The sequence below is a fragment of the Xenopus laevis genome, chromosome 5L (assembly GCF_017654675.1).
Source record: "Xenopus laevis strain J_2021 chromosome 5L, Xenopus_laevis_v10.1, whole genome shotgun sequence".
In the NCBI taxonomy this organism is placed as follows: domain Eukaryota; kingdom Metazoa; phylum Chordata; class Amphibia; order Anura; family Pipidae; genus Xenopus; species Xenopus laevis.
The window spans coordinates 122,422,924-122,436,916 of NC_054379.1; the positions used below are offsets into that span (position 1 = coordinate 122,422,924).

General features: G+C 38.2%; 1 pseudogene; it reads left to right on the top strand.

Moving 5' to 3' along the window:
* The first annotated feature begins 7,201 nt into the window (after positions 1-7,201).
* LOC108716357 lies at positions 7,202-8,146 on the top strand (annotated as a pseudogene).
* The last annotated feature ends 5,847 nt before the right edge of the window (positions 8,147-13,993 follow it).

Genomic DNA, 13,993 nt, shown 5'->3' on the forward strand with positions numbered 1-13,993 from the left:
AAGTGTATCCATCAAATGGTCCATTTACAAGATTTTAAATATTCTTATTTTTCTCTTGAGTGGAATGTTGTGGAACGTTCCTCATGATCTTTCTTTCTCAGGTATATATCAAGTTTCTCCTGAGCGTGCAATACAAAATGTTCTTGCACTTTGTGAGGTTGCCATAGAATTTTATGTTAGAGTAACTTGAGACTTCTCAAGAACTCTTGAGACGTCTCAGATAAGTGGAGTGACTTGCTTTCAAACCCGCCAACGGGCCCATTGGTTTAAATGAAGCTGTGAGCTCCTGAATTATTTTAGTTATAAAACATGAACGAGAAGATGTAAGGAAATTTCATAAATAGCAAAAAATCTTGATTTCTAGGAGGGAATCGATTTTCTTTTCCTTGCTTCTAGTTCCTGTCGAGATAACCTTGACCTTTGATAAATCTGCCTTTGTTTTGTGCTTTACTTTATATATTTAATGGGAACACATACACTTAAACTTTATTGACTGTCTTTAACTAGTAAGTAAAGCAGTTCAGCATAGGGTTTAGCAGTAGGGGCCTAGACCTTTGATACATCTGCTCTTATGTGTTAGTCAATATACAACTCTTGTTTTTACAACAAGGTTCCTTTTGGTAAATTATTTCATGAAAACACATAGATTTGGGCTTATATACACTTTATTTGTATTTTTAACTAATGAGTAAAACAGTTCATTATAGGGTATTCAGGCTTGGCCGCCTTGTTGATCTAAAGTTTTGTGAAACTCATCCTCACAGGCCAATGAAATTGCACCTTTAGTTGGCCAAAGCTTCAAGGGCAGGGCTCCACGGACGATTCCTGTACGATCCGACGCGATGTGCAAAAATGCAGGCGTCACGTGTGTAACTGAAATAAGGTAAAGTAATGCTATTGTCGGATCGTGTCGCAGCATTGATGCAACGTGACACGACACGCAGCTGCATGCTGCGTCTGCATCCGAAAGTCGTGTCGCGTTGCATCAACGCTGCAACACGATCTGACATTTCCATTTCTTACCTTATTTCAGTCGCATCCGATGTGACGCCTGCGTTTTTGCACAGCACGTCGGATCGTACAGGAATCGTCCATGGAGCCCTGCAATAAGGAGGTAATTTATCAATGAAGGAATTTGAGTTTTTCCTCACAAATTCAAATAATATTTTCAAAAACTGGAATGTTTGGTTTATTAAGCACAAAAACTCAAGCTTGTGTAGAAATCAATGGGAGTTGTCCAAGCCAAGTCTTTAAATTTGAAATTTTCAAGTTGTTTTGAGCTTGTAAACTCACAAATTCGAGTTTAGTGAGCTTGCAAATGCACAAATTGGAGGTTTTCCATTTTTTTTTTTCACGACTGTATTCAATCGAGCTTTTACTATTTGGATCTTTAAATAAATTTAAATTGTGAGTTTATTCAAAGTATGAATAACTCTAAAACCTCACAATTTTGACTTTTGAAAAATATGCCGTCAATATCAGAAATCTCACGGTTATTCTTGTTTATGCTACGTGTACAACAGTTTTTACTTGATTATCATGTACTATCTACTTCTGGAAACAAGATAAAGTGCAGACTTTTAAGATCCTCCTTTAGTTTAAAGTCTTCATAAACATTTTCCCAAGAGTTTATTTGCTTTCCTTAGTTCTAAGACAATAGATGACTGGGTTGACTACGTGGGGTGTGTATGAGTAAAGGCATAGAACTAAGGTTCTTACATCAATGTTAAGGGTTAACTTGACCCAGTTGGATGTGTATATGATGACCCTTGGGATGAAGTACAAAGCAATGACCATCAGGTGCGTGGTACAAGTGTAGAAGGCCTTACACCAATTATCAGAGGAGGTTGATGTGCAGACTGTCTTGATGATGATGATGTACGACAATGTAATAAAAGCTAATGGAATAAAGAGACTTAACATGGAGATAATTAAAAGGTTTTGCTGGACAGAAAAGACATCCGAGCAAGTTAACTTGTAGACGACATTGCTATAACAAAAACAGTTATAAATTTTATTCCTGCCACAGAAAGAAGCATTAAGAGCCATGAAGGTTGCATAGGCTGAAGGAATAGCACATAATACCCAGAATACACAGCAGAGAGTAGTTGTAACTCGTTGACTGATTATTGTGGAGTATCTGAGTGGTTCACAAATAGTATCGATCGGCAGCCATCAGCATCATGATGAAAATGTTTACAGAAGACAGATAATGAACAAAGAAAAGCTGAAAGAAGCACCCAAAGAATGAGATGTTCCCTTGTCCAAACCAATATTTGTCAATGATTTTGGGCAACGTGATGGTGTCAAACAGAAGGTCGGAAAGGGCAAGGTTCCCAGTGAACATGTACATGGGTGGTTGGTGGAGGTGTTCCTTCAAAATAATCAGTCCCACAACAATACCATTTGCAATGTACTGATATAGAGAATGAACATTGTTATGGACACCAGGACTTGGAACTTCTGCTGGAGTCCTGGAAAGCAAAGGAGGACAAACTCAAAGGCTTCCGACTGGTTAGACATCTCTCACTGCAGAAACTTCTAGAAGAAGCAATCCTAAAAGAGGAGAAAGAAATGTATTGAGGTTATTTCACTGGTGTGTGATGAACATAAAGATGAGCAATAGATTTTCCATCTATGCTTCTCCGTTTGTAGTGGGCAGAGCTGTAGCAGCTAAGCGAAACTATCTTGAATTTACACATGGTTAGAGCAGGTGGCCAAACCTACGATTAGAATAATCTCATTGGTTTAGCTTGGGAACTACCATAGTAATGACTGCAATAAGGTGTAATTTATTATTTTTATCATTTATATAATTACAACATATTCCACATAGATTATGCATCATTTGCATCAGTCCTGCAATTCAAATAATAAATAGCTGTATTTAAAGCAATAGTCAAGAAGTGAGCAGAACTTTTCTTCTATTGGGTATTCTCAGAAAAGAAGCCTGGATCCAAAAATTAGAACGTTAGAAATTAGAAAATTAGATCCGCCACTAAAGGGGACAAGTTAATACTCTTGGGTGATTTTTTTACATTATGTGGACTAAGAAATTAATGTATACAGACAATTTGGGGTTATTTAGTAAAGTCTGAGAAATTCTATATTTTACTATAAAATCCGAATTTTTTGTGGAAGAAAAAAAAACTTGAATTTTTTTGGGATTTATAAGCCTAATGCTGCAAAAGAATCAAAAAATCCGAATCCAAAAATCCAGCATCTCAGACCCGCCAAGGTAGTATATAAGTCAATGGGAGAGGTCCCTAACCTATTTGAAAATTTCTGTGGTATGCGTTGGAAATACCTTTTTTGGGCAAAAAAGTTTGAAAAAATCAAGCAATTCTGCAAAATTTGGCGTTTTCCCCCGATCTGATTAAATTTTGCTTTTTAATAATAAAAAAGGTCAAATCGTGGATTCTAGTTTGGTCTTTTTTTCATAAAATACTCATGTCAGCTTGATATGGCAATAGCTTCTAGGTTCAAGTTCTTCTTTTGACAAACCCTCAACTTCCTCTGGCCAAAGATAATGTTTTGGTGAACTGAATTGTGTGAAGATCTTCCTTCTTTAAACACTAGTCCATCGTTGGTCAGGGTGGTAGTGGGATTTCTCTGTCTAAAGGTGGTAATATGGTCCAGGTTCAGTCAAAGGCATGTCTATGTCTATATGAATGGTGTATGTAATGAATTTTAATAGACCATCATAGGTTCTAGGAGATGACACCTTTCCCAACCAAACATTTCTTGTGTTGATGCTCTGTTTCAGAGGGTGGATGTGGCATTTGCTATTCCGGACAGTTTTGATATTTTTTATATCAAATTCAAAGCTATTTGACCAACCCTTTAGGTGGCCCATCATCACTGGTTCCAAACCCTAGGTTGTCCAGAGTATCTTAGTTATACTATGGTGTGATCACAAATTCTGTGTAATTCTATGATCCAAAATGCAAATAATATTAGCAACACTTTTGTTTGCATTTTATTCCTTTGTTCTTTAGGGGGAAATGTAATAAATGGCATCGGCATCATGAACAGAACGTGGATTCTGCAAAACCCTGGTGGGAAACCACTGAGCCCAAAATACCTTAATATACAAATTTATTCTTCCTGCTCATAAAAACAAATATGTATTTACTACAGGACAGGGCGATGAATAACGGAACGTATTGCAGTTTTATATAGAAATAATAATTAAAAACATGACCCATGAAAAGCTGAACAGTAAAAGTAAGAACAGGCCGGCAGATAACTGTTGTTTCAACCTCACGTGTTAAGAATTTGTAACTATAAAGGGGAAGTTATATTTAATGTTCTATTTTTATATCTTTATCTTAAACGGTTTCCTTTTGTTATGACCGTAATAATCACGTGCAACTGGGAATAGCCTGTATGACAGATAGGGAAGGGCGATGGAAGGCTGGGGCTCCAATAAAAGGGCTATAAAAAAAAGAATTTAAAAAATATGTAATTCAGGGACGTCAGTACATCTTCTAATAGTCAAAACAACCAGAGGCCTCACATCCTGGAGATACTTTGTACAATACATTTATATATACTATATAGTTATGGGATCCGTTTCTGGAAACCCATAGACTTCATTATAATGAAATAATCTAGATTTTTAAAATGTATTTATTTTTTCTCTATAATAATAAAACAGTAGCTTGTACTTGATCATAACTAAGATATAACTAATCCTCATTTGAGGCAAAACCAGCCTATTGGGTTTATTTAATATTTTATATGATTTTCTAGTAAACTACTACTACTACTAAGTATGAAGATCCAAATTAAAAAAAAATCCCTTATCTGGACAGGTCCCAAACTTATATATAGATCTATCTGTTGTCCCCTGAAGGTAGCCCTTTGATGTTGGTGGCACCAGCACAGCAATCTTCTGCATTCACCAGTAGATCCTTCCAGTTGTTTTTCCACTACAGGTGCCACACCAGGTGGTCCCAATAACATTATGTTGCTCATTGCTCCATAAATGTATCAAAGTGGGCCATCTATTTCTTCATATTGGATGATGGACACTTGTGCAATTGCACCACAGGCTGATGGGCCAATGGAAAAAGAAAGCACACGCACAATGACGGTAATAGAGTTTGATTGGAAATTACCATGAGCACATGACCTGATATATGATAGCAACAAAAACAGGAAGATGTTGTGAGATTGTGTTTATTTTCACTGCCTTTTGTTAAGATCTTCCTTGTGATATAGTACAATAATGACATAGTGGTTGTACAACACTATAACCCGCAAAGGTTTCATAAATCAGTGTTGGATGATACAGTAAATCCAGATGTGGCCTGTGTGATAATATTCAGAAACACTAATTAGTTCACTGATCTAACCTGTAGCCAATTAGAATATTTGTTCCCTGCTGGTCTTGTAGAGCTAGACCAAAATGTGAGGTTTTTCAAAAAATCCACAAAATGTTTTTGTCAAAAATACAAAATCATTTATTAGAACATGAGAAACAGAAAGCCTAACGTGTTCCGTGTCTACTGGGGCCCTTCTGATCCTCCCATTGGCTGCATTGTTATAACCCTGCGAATGAACAGGGTTATTTACTAAAATGTGAATTTATCTCATTATTAAATTTTTATAATTTCATAAATTAAAAAAAAGCTCGACAAAATTCCCATCCCTGATTTTGCCTTATTTCTTAATAAAATAACTCAAATTTATCGTATTGGGGAAAAAACTCTAAAATTGAGCGAAAACTCAAATCACTGGATTTTTTCAGATTTGTCTTCCAAATAGCTCAGGTTATTGGATTTTTGGGCTAAACCCAGCTCAGACCATGATAAGTTCTAATTGAGATAGGGACATCTCCCATTGATTTATACATGACCTTCGACAGGTCTGAGATGGTGGCTTTTTGGATTCAGGCTTTTTGCAGCATCGGGGTATAATAAATTTCGAAAAATTCTAGTTTTTGTTCAAAAAACCTTGACCATAAAAAATCAAGTTTAATAGTTAACCCCTGAAATGTTGCTGCTCATAAATAAGTCATTCCTATAGGCACAAAAACCCCAGTGTAATATGAATATATAACCAATGGGAGCGCTATCAGCACCAATTTAGGGAATGTACTATGAGATTATATTGAGTTGGACTTTTCTGAACAAATCTATGCAAAATGTTGTTTCTGTTGTTTTTTTTCCAGTTGCCATGGATTCTTGATTTTCCGGTGAATACATTGTCATTAATTAAAACATCCTGAACACAGAGGTGAGATGAGTAATGAAGTAAATGTGAAGTTAATATTCAAAACCAATTATACAATTATATTATGATAACAATCTTGCTGAAGTAGAGAAAGTTACACACAAACAAACTGTCAACGGCAGACACCCGATGGTAACAAAGTATAATTAACAATATTATTAATATTTAATTAACTATTTTAAGGTTATGCCATGAATCTATAGAATTAGTGCAGCTTGATGACATCATTTTGCACTGACGGCACCATCAGGCTCATGGCTACATAATGTCATCATGAGAATGTGCCATGGCACCCAATTCAAAGTGCTCCAGGAACCCCGGTTTGATGACCTATTGTAGGCCTCCCTTTATTACGTTTCTGGCTTTGTTCTACTAATATTCTGATCTTCCCGCCTGTGTATTCACTAAAGACTGTTTAACCCTTTGGTTTAATTTAAGTTCTTGCTTGTTCTCCAAGGTCTGGAAGCTGAAAAGGGTTTGTGGGCACTACCTAGAAATGATAGGCCTGTAAGTCTGACATCTGTAACATGCAAATTATTCAAAGGTTTATTAAGGGTCTATTTTATTTAAGATTATAGGACTCATTTGCTTAAGCTCTAGATTAGAAAGCCAATAAAAAAAACGATCTTCCTAAGTGTTCAGTATATGTATCTGCTGTTGAGCACAACATGCAGTGCTGTTTATGGTACTGGCATGCCGTAGTACAAGACTCCATTGCTCCTCTCTAGTTATTAAAGGGATTTCCATGGGGAAGCCCACAAGCTGCCCGGAGTCTGCTCATGATGAATATGTCACTGTAGAATTCAGGCAGCTCTATATTCATGAGAGTCTTTGCACAAACACATTCACCACTATATGGCAGCATCTACTAAAATAATTCCTTGTTGGTTGGAATGTCTCCCTTTGCCATTATGGCATTCCAAATTGTGATTTTCTATTTCAGGAACATTCCACTGAAGAAATGATCCATCAGCCAATGGCAAATAAGACATGGGTGTCAGAACTTATTCTACTTGGCTTTCCAGGACTCAATGAGACTTTTGATGTCCCCATCTACATTGGCTTGTTTCTTGCTTACATAATCTCTCTTCGCAAACGCTACAGTGATACTTCTAATCGCTTTTAATAGCCACCTGAATCAGCCGATGTACAAGATTATGGTGAACCTCCACTGTGTCCGACCTGCTGTTTGACACAATAACCCTGCCCAAAATTATTGCAAAGTACTGGTTCGGTGCTGGATCTATACCCTACTGTGTGTGCATCTTGCAACTCTTCTGCGTACATTTTCTCAGAAGCTTTGACGCCTACATCATTATAATAATGGCTTTGGATCGTTATATAGCCATTTGCTACCCTCTGAGATACGCTTGCATACTGACCAACAGAACCACCTGTATTCTCAGCTACTTTTTCTGGATCTCTGCTGGAGCCATCGGTGCAGTAATAGCCATTCTGGATTCTACTGTACCCATCTGCAACAAAAACAAAATATTGTTGGTGTTTCTGCACCAATACCGCCCTCACTGCATTATCGTGCATGGACATTACCTTTGTGAAACGACTGGCGTTCGGCCTGGCCATGTTCGTTCTCCTGTTGCCTTTTACTTTTATTATATTCTCCTACGTTGCCATCATCAAGGCCATCTGCTCACGCGACCATTTTGAAAACTGGCGCAAAACGTTTTATACCTGCGCCACGCACCTCCTGGCTATTGGTTTCTTTTTTATTCCTAGGATATTTGTGTATGTTTCTAATCAAGTTCAGTTAATTCTGGAGGAGTATTTGAATGTTCTTCACATGGCGAATCCCGTGATATACTGTCTGAGGACCATTGGGAGGTTCTTCCGGAAGATCATTAGCAAAGTAAAAAATCCTATCTCAGTAAGTGTCATTGTCAACTAAATGGTTTCATTATTTGGGCTCATAAATAAAATTACAGTAGTTGCCATTTTTGAGCAACAATTATCTGACCCAGGGAGTGTACCCACAAGACAAGGCTTTTGCCACCAAAATCTGGTTGGAAATCTATGGTGCATTGATGTAGTCCTTTGCCATTTGGACTCTGCAGGGTGCCATAAACATAAGCCAAGATCTTACAATGTATAAACAGCTTTACTCATATTATATCAACTAAATGTTTAGATTATTTGGTTTTATAACTCAGTTGATTGTTACACAAAATATCAAGAGGCAAGGAGTTTCCCCACTTGTTGGAAATCCATATGGTGTGTTGATGTGGTCCTTCCCCAATGGGTCTCTTTAGGGTGCCATTGTGAGTCAAGCATTAGCCATGATCTTACAACATATAGCTGCCTTTACTCATATTATGGGGCACATTTACTAAGGTGTGACTTTTCTCCTGGTCTAACTTCATCAAATTGCACCTTCATTCTCCAGGTGTATTTTCACAACACGTCTAATAATCATAAGTACACTTTTGCAAGAGAAATGTGGTGATTTTTTTCCTGGTGTAAATACTCTAGAGAATTTTCACCATGAAAAATAAATTTTGGAGAATCAGCTTGGAGGAGGCAATGTAGATAAAGAGATTCAAAAGTGGCTGCTCTTTAAAATGCTAGTTGGCTAGCCTGAACCTGGAGAGTTTCTCTTGGCGACAATACGTTCTTCTGCTCATAGTAAATTGGAGAATATTCATCAGAGAAGAGTTTTAAATTTAGGCCAATACAAAGGGAATTTTCACTACTGCAAATTCTCCAAATCTTGTTTGTATTCTCCTTTGAGGGGAAACTTCATTTTTGGTGAAATTACACCAAATTTTCACTTTTGCCCTTTAATAAATATGCCCATTAGCATCTGACAGTTAGAGTTTGATTGAGTTGGTTGCACCAGGAAATCATGTATTGAGGTTGCATATCACTGTACATGAAACATCGAACAAACATTCAACAAACTGATGGGGCATTTCCATACTACTTTGTATTACTGTTATAATCTATTTACAAAAAGCCAGCAGGGGGTAGGTGGTCTCACAGCCCAGGGGTATGTACAATTAAGAGAGGAATGGAATACAACAGGCAATGTGTCAGCAGGAACAACCCCCTAAGTTTACTCATGGTCTAAACCATCATATTTGTACCATCAAGCTCTAGTACAATATAATGTGTACAGTCAAAACAAGCAGGAAAAAAGAATTAAAGATATAGTTATCCAATATATTTGTTCTAGCTATTAATTTGATAGTCGGGTATTATAAAAAGAATACCTAGTTATTAAGAGTACATTTTCCTCAGAAGTAAACCAGGGAACAAAAAAACTGGCTTTGTTGTGCTACAATAACTTTCCATAAATTTTTTTAAAGCAATGAACATTAGCGGGAGCCGTCCATTCCTCTCTACAGTGAGATCCTTTATTTATCATTGACATTACTGCCAACAGCATTATCTACGCATAACCTTTATGGAAGTGATTTCAATTAAACTCTATAGAGAAAGCAAAGGCATTAGACACCTACGCCTGTAGATTTGCTTGTTTAGTGAGGTCACAAAATGAACAGATATTTGTCCATCTATGGGCTGGGCCATATTGGGCTGATCCCATGGTTTGACCCTTGGCCCAACAATTGGATCATAGCCAGTACACCTAAAATATATAGGTAAACACTCTTAATAAAATTACATTATTACCAATATAGTGACAAAAATTACACCTTAACAATCATGACATGATCCCTTTATTATCTGTGCAAGTGCATATAGCTCCCAAAACAGGGGGTAAAAGCTTTTTGTGTATTTCTGTACCTTAATCACGGTTACTATTCTTTTCATTCATGACAGCCATACATTGTCACTGATTAATTTTTGGCAATATATCATATATAAATATTATACGAGTGCACTCAAACTTCACGTGTTAATTCTAAAGGAAAGACAAACCTGTATAGTATCTAGTTACCCCATCCCCTCCCCTTTCTGCAAAAAAACATAAAATACCGGCCTTTCTATAGTTTTATATTGGTGCCGTTATTTGCCCGTTAGCAAGGCCAGAAAAATACCAGGTAACCCTACCAGTATTAGATTGATTGGTTTTCAGGTCTATTGACAGAACCCCCTTTCTGTTGCTCATTTTTGAATGATGGGAACAGCTCTGCCAATGGCAGATAAGATACATCAGCAGATTACATTTTCCAACATGTCCGACCAACAGTTACCAGGGACTGCAAAAATGTTGCTCCTGGTATATTTAAGAGATGAAATTCCATTTTTTAAACCAGAAATCTGGCTATACAAGTGCAGAGAGTGAAATTGCAGTCTATACAGTAGCTGCCTGAACCCACTCTGCCAAAATATGGACCCCCACCTCAACCCACGATCACTCCTGCTGATCTACAAACCAACCGATACCCATGGCACGTAGATGTTGGATACAATCTTCCAGGCAGCATACATGTACTGGAATCTATATGCAACTTATTTTGGGTAATTTTATTTGTACAGGTATAGGAACTGTTATCTGGAAACCCGTTACCCTGAAAGCTTCTAATTACGGAGAGACAATCTCTCTTAGGGGCAAATTCACTAAGAATCGAAGTTGCGCCAGGCGCAACTTTGCTGCTCTTCGCCAGGCGAATTTTCGCCAGCGCTCCGCAAATTCACTAAAATGCGAAGTTGCGCACAGGGGTAGCGTAAGGTTGCGAAGTTGCGCTAGCGTTGATTCGCTATATAAAGCGAAGTTGCGCTAGCGAAGGCTAATTTGCATACGGCGCGAAATTCAAATTTCAAAGGAGGAACACGTATCTACACTACAAATGCCTAGAAAACCTTCAAATCTGCAAATAAAATTTTTATTTTGCCCTACACATGTGCCCACTGTCTAGGTAAGTTGCCATGAGTCAGGAAAAGTAGGGGGGAGGAAGGGGAGCCCCAAAAAAATTTAGATCTTTTTCAGCCTATCAGCCATCATGTAGAAAACACGCCAGCGTTTTTTTGGAATTAGAAAAAAAATTGACTTTTTTTGAAACAATCCCTATCTACTCTATTGCGCTTCGCAGGTCTGAGGTGGCGAAGGAAGTCTAGTGTAAAAGGTAGCGTTCGCTACACTGCGCAAGTTAGTGAATTTGCGTAGTTTCGTCGCTAGCGAAAATTCGCCTGGCGTAAGGTTGCGAAGTAACACTAGCGAAACTACGCCAGCGTTCGTTAGTGAATTTGCGCAGTAGCGAAAATGCCGAACGCTAGCGAAAAAACGCTAGCGTTCGGCACTTCGCGTCTTAGTGAATTTGCCCCTTAGACTCCTTTTATACAAATCCAAATTTTAAAAAAAATCCAGAAAACCCCAGGTCCCAAGCATTCTGAGTAACAGGTCCCATACTTGTATATATGACTGTCTTAAACCTTACACATCAGGATGGAGATAAAGCTGAGCAAATACAAATCAGATTAGGAACGGCTTAGGGCAGTGACACACTAGGACAGTGATCCCCAACCAGCAGCTCGTGAGCAACATGTTGCTCTCCAACCCCTTGGATGTTGCTCTCAGTGGCCTCAAATCAGCTGCTTATTTTTAAATTTCAGGCTTGGAGGCAAGTTTTGGTTGCTTAAAAACCAGATGTACTGCCAAACAGAGCCTACTGTATACTGTCAGTCCACATTGGGGGCTACCAATCGCCAATCACAGCCCTTATTTGGCACCACCCTGGAAAATTTTCCGTGCTTGTGTTGCTCCCCAACTCTTTTTAAATCTGAATGTTTCTCATGGGTGAAAAAGGTTGGGGACCCCTGCACTAGGAGATTAATCACTAGCGATAAATCACTGCTTCTCTGGCCAACTAATCTCCTGCACTCTTCAGTAAAAAGCTTTCCCATAGGCAATAATGTGAATCGTTGTTGGTAAAACACGTGTCGCTCCAGTTTCCCAAAATCGCTACAAGAGGAAACTTCAATCGATTTTGGGAAACTGGAGCGACACGTGTTTTACCACCAGCGATTCACATTATTGCCTATGGGAAAGTTTTAGGTGAACTCCTTCACTGTGGGCCACAAAGCAGAGAATTAAAGTATACACACGATGCCTACAGGACATGAAGAAACACAACATGGAATTTAACCTACTTCTGATTGGTAATAAATTCTATACATTTATATATATATATATTGTTTACTATTGTATTAAACATTAAATCTTTGCGCAGGAAGCACTTGAGCATGGAGTGTGGTTGTACATGTTTGTGGTTACATTACTCACATGATTTATATTTCATCTTCATAAACACATTGGGGGGGAATTGTGGCTCCTGTCTTAGCTTGCCAGGTAGTTTCAGTGCCTGCCCCTATCATTTACTTGACTTAGGGCTTAACTTGTATCCGTTGCGCCGCAACAAAATGCAGGCAACAAGTCAGAGACGCCGAATACAATGGGGCTGAAGTTGCAGCGTGTGGCGTTCATATCCGAGTTTATACCTGAGATTTTTTGATCACTCCCATTTTATTCGGCGCCTCCAACTGACAAGAATTGTTTGTGGAGTTCAGCCCTTAAACAGCTTGTATTGTCAGTTAATGGGGCTGGTGCTGATGAGACGGAGAGTGCTCTATATGCATTAGATATATATTGAGCACTCCTTCAACACGAGTGCAATGAATTTGGCTTGTGCTGAACACATTTTTGGCCTATTGGTTTAATCAATATAAAAAGAAAAACCAACAACAGTAGTTATTTCTTAACAGGGGAACTGAAGCTACTCCATGTCTTGCTATGAAGAGAATTTGATTTCCAGTGCACAGATAATCTTCCTGCATAATGGAGTCCAGCTAAGAAAACACAAAGCAGGAGAGGAGGTGGGTTGGACACTGGAAATCTAATTAACATTACAAGGACCATGGAGTACAATACATTTGCAAAAAAAAGAAAAAAAAGGGGGGTTGTGGGATCACTCCAAAGCTAAGTAAAAATATATAAAGTGTAAGTGCTACTGATCTGGCAAAATTAGCTACAAACAACAAAATAGGGGACATTGATCAATGCACATTCATCAGTCATCTAGTATCTATGCAACTATTTACAAGACCTCAGCCTGAGGTCACGAGGCACTTCTCCTGGGAAATGCTACTATATAGTATATCAATACCATGACTGGAGGTAAATAATTGGGGACCACCATGTGGGATTTACCTTGACGTGGTAGATGGCTTACAAAGTTTACAATCATAACATTGTAACTAAAAACCCCTTTTTTTGTAAATACATGCAGTGTCATAGTTACATTACCTATGAAGGGGGGGGGCAGGAAATGTAAATTGATCAATTATATGCTTCTATCATAAATCTCCCCGTTATAGCCTAAATATAAAACTCAGAAAATGTTCAGCACAAGCTCTCTTCATTGAATTTATGTTGAATGACATTTCTGCTTAATACCTTTGTCTTTTCTCCACTCCCTATAAAAACAGAGAATATCCATGTAATAATTAGGCGTTTCTGTGGAAGTTCTATAGATTAGTCTCCTCTCCATAGGCCCACAGTTTGATCTGATCACCCTGATTTGGGCCAACATGGTGGAAGCCAAGTTAGACAAAGATCCTCTTGTTCATGGACCTAAAACAAGCAGCTGTAAGTGATTGCTGGCTTTAGATTTAGGCACAACCTTTCCCTCTATACTGTGAGCACATAAGGTCATTTTATGAGGCAAATGCACCTGCTGAAAAATACATTTTGTGTTTCCAAAAACAAAACCAACCTATGGTTGTGGGGGCTTGCAAAGCAAAATTGCTTATACAACAGCTAGGAAGGTGCAGTATT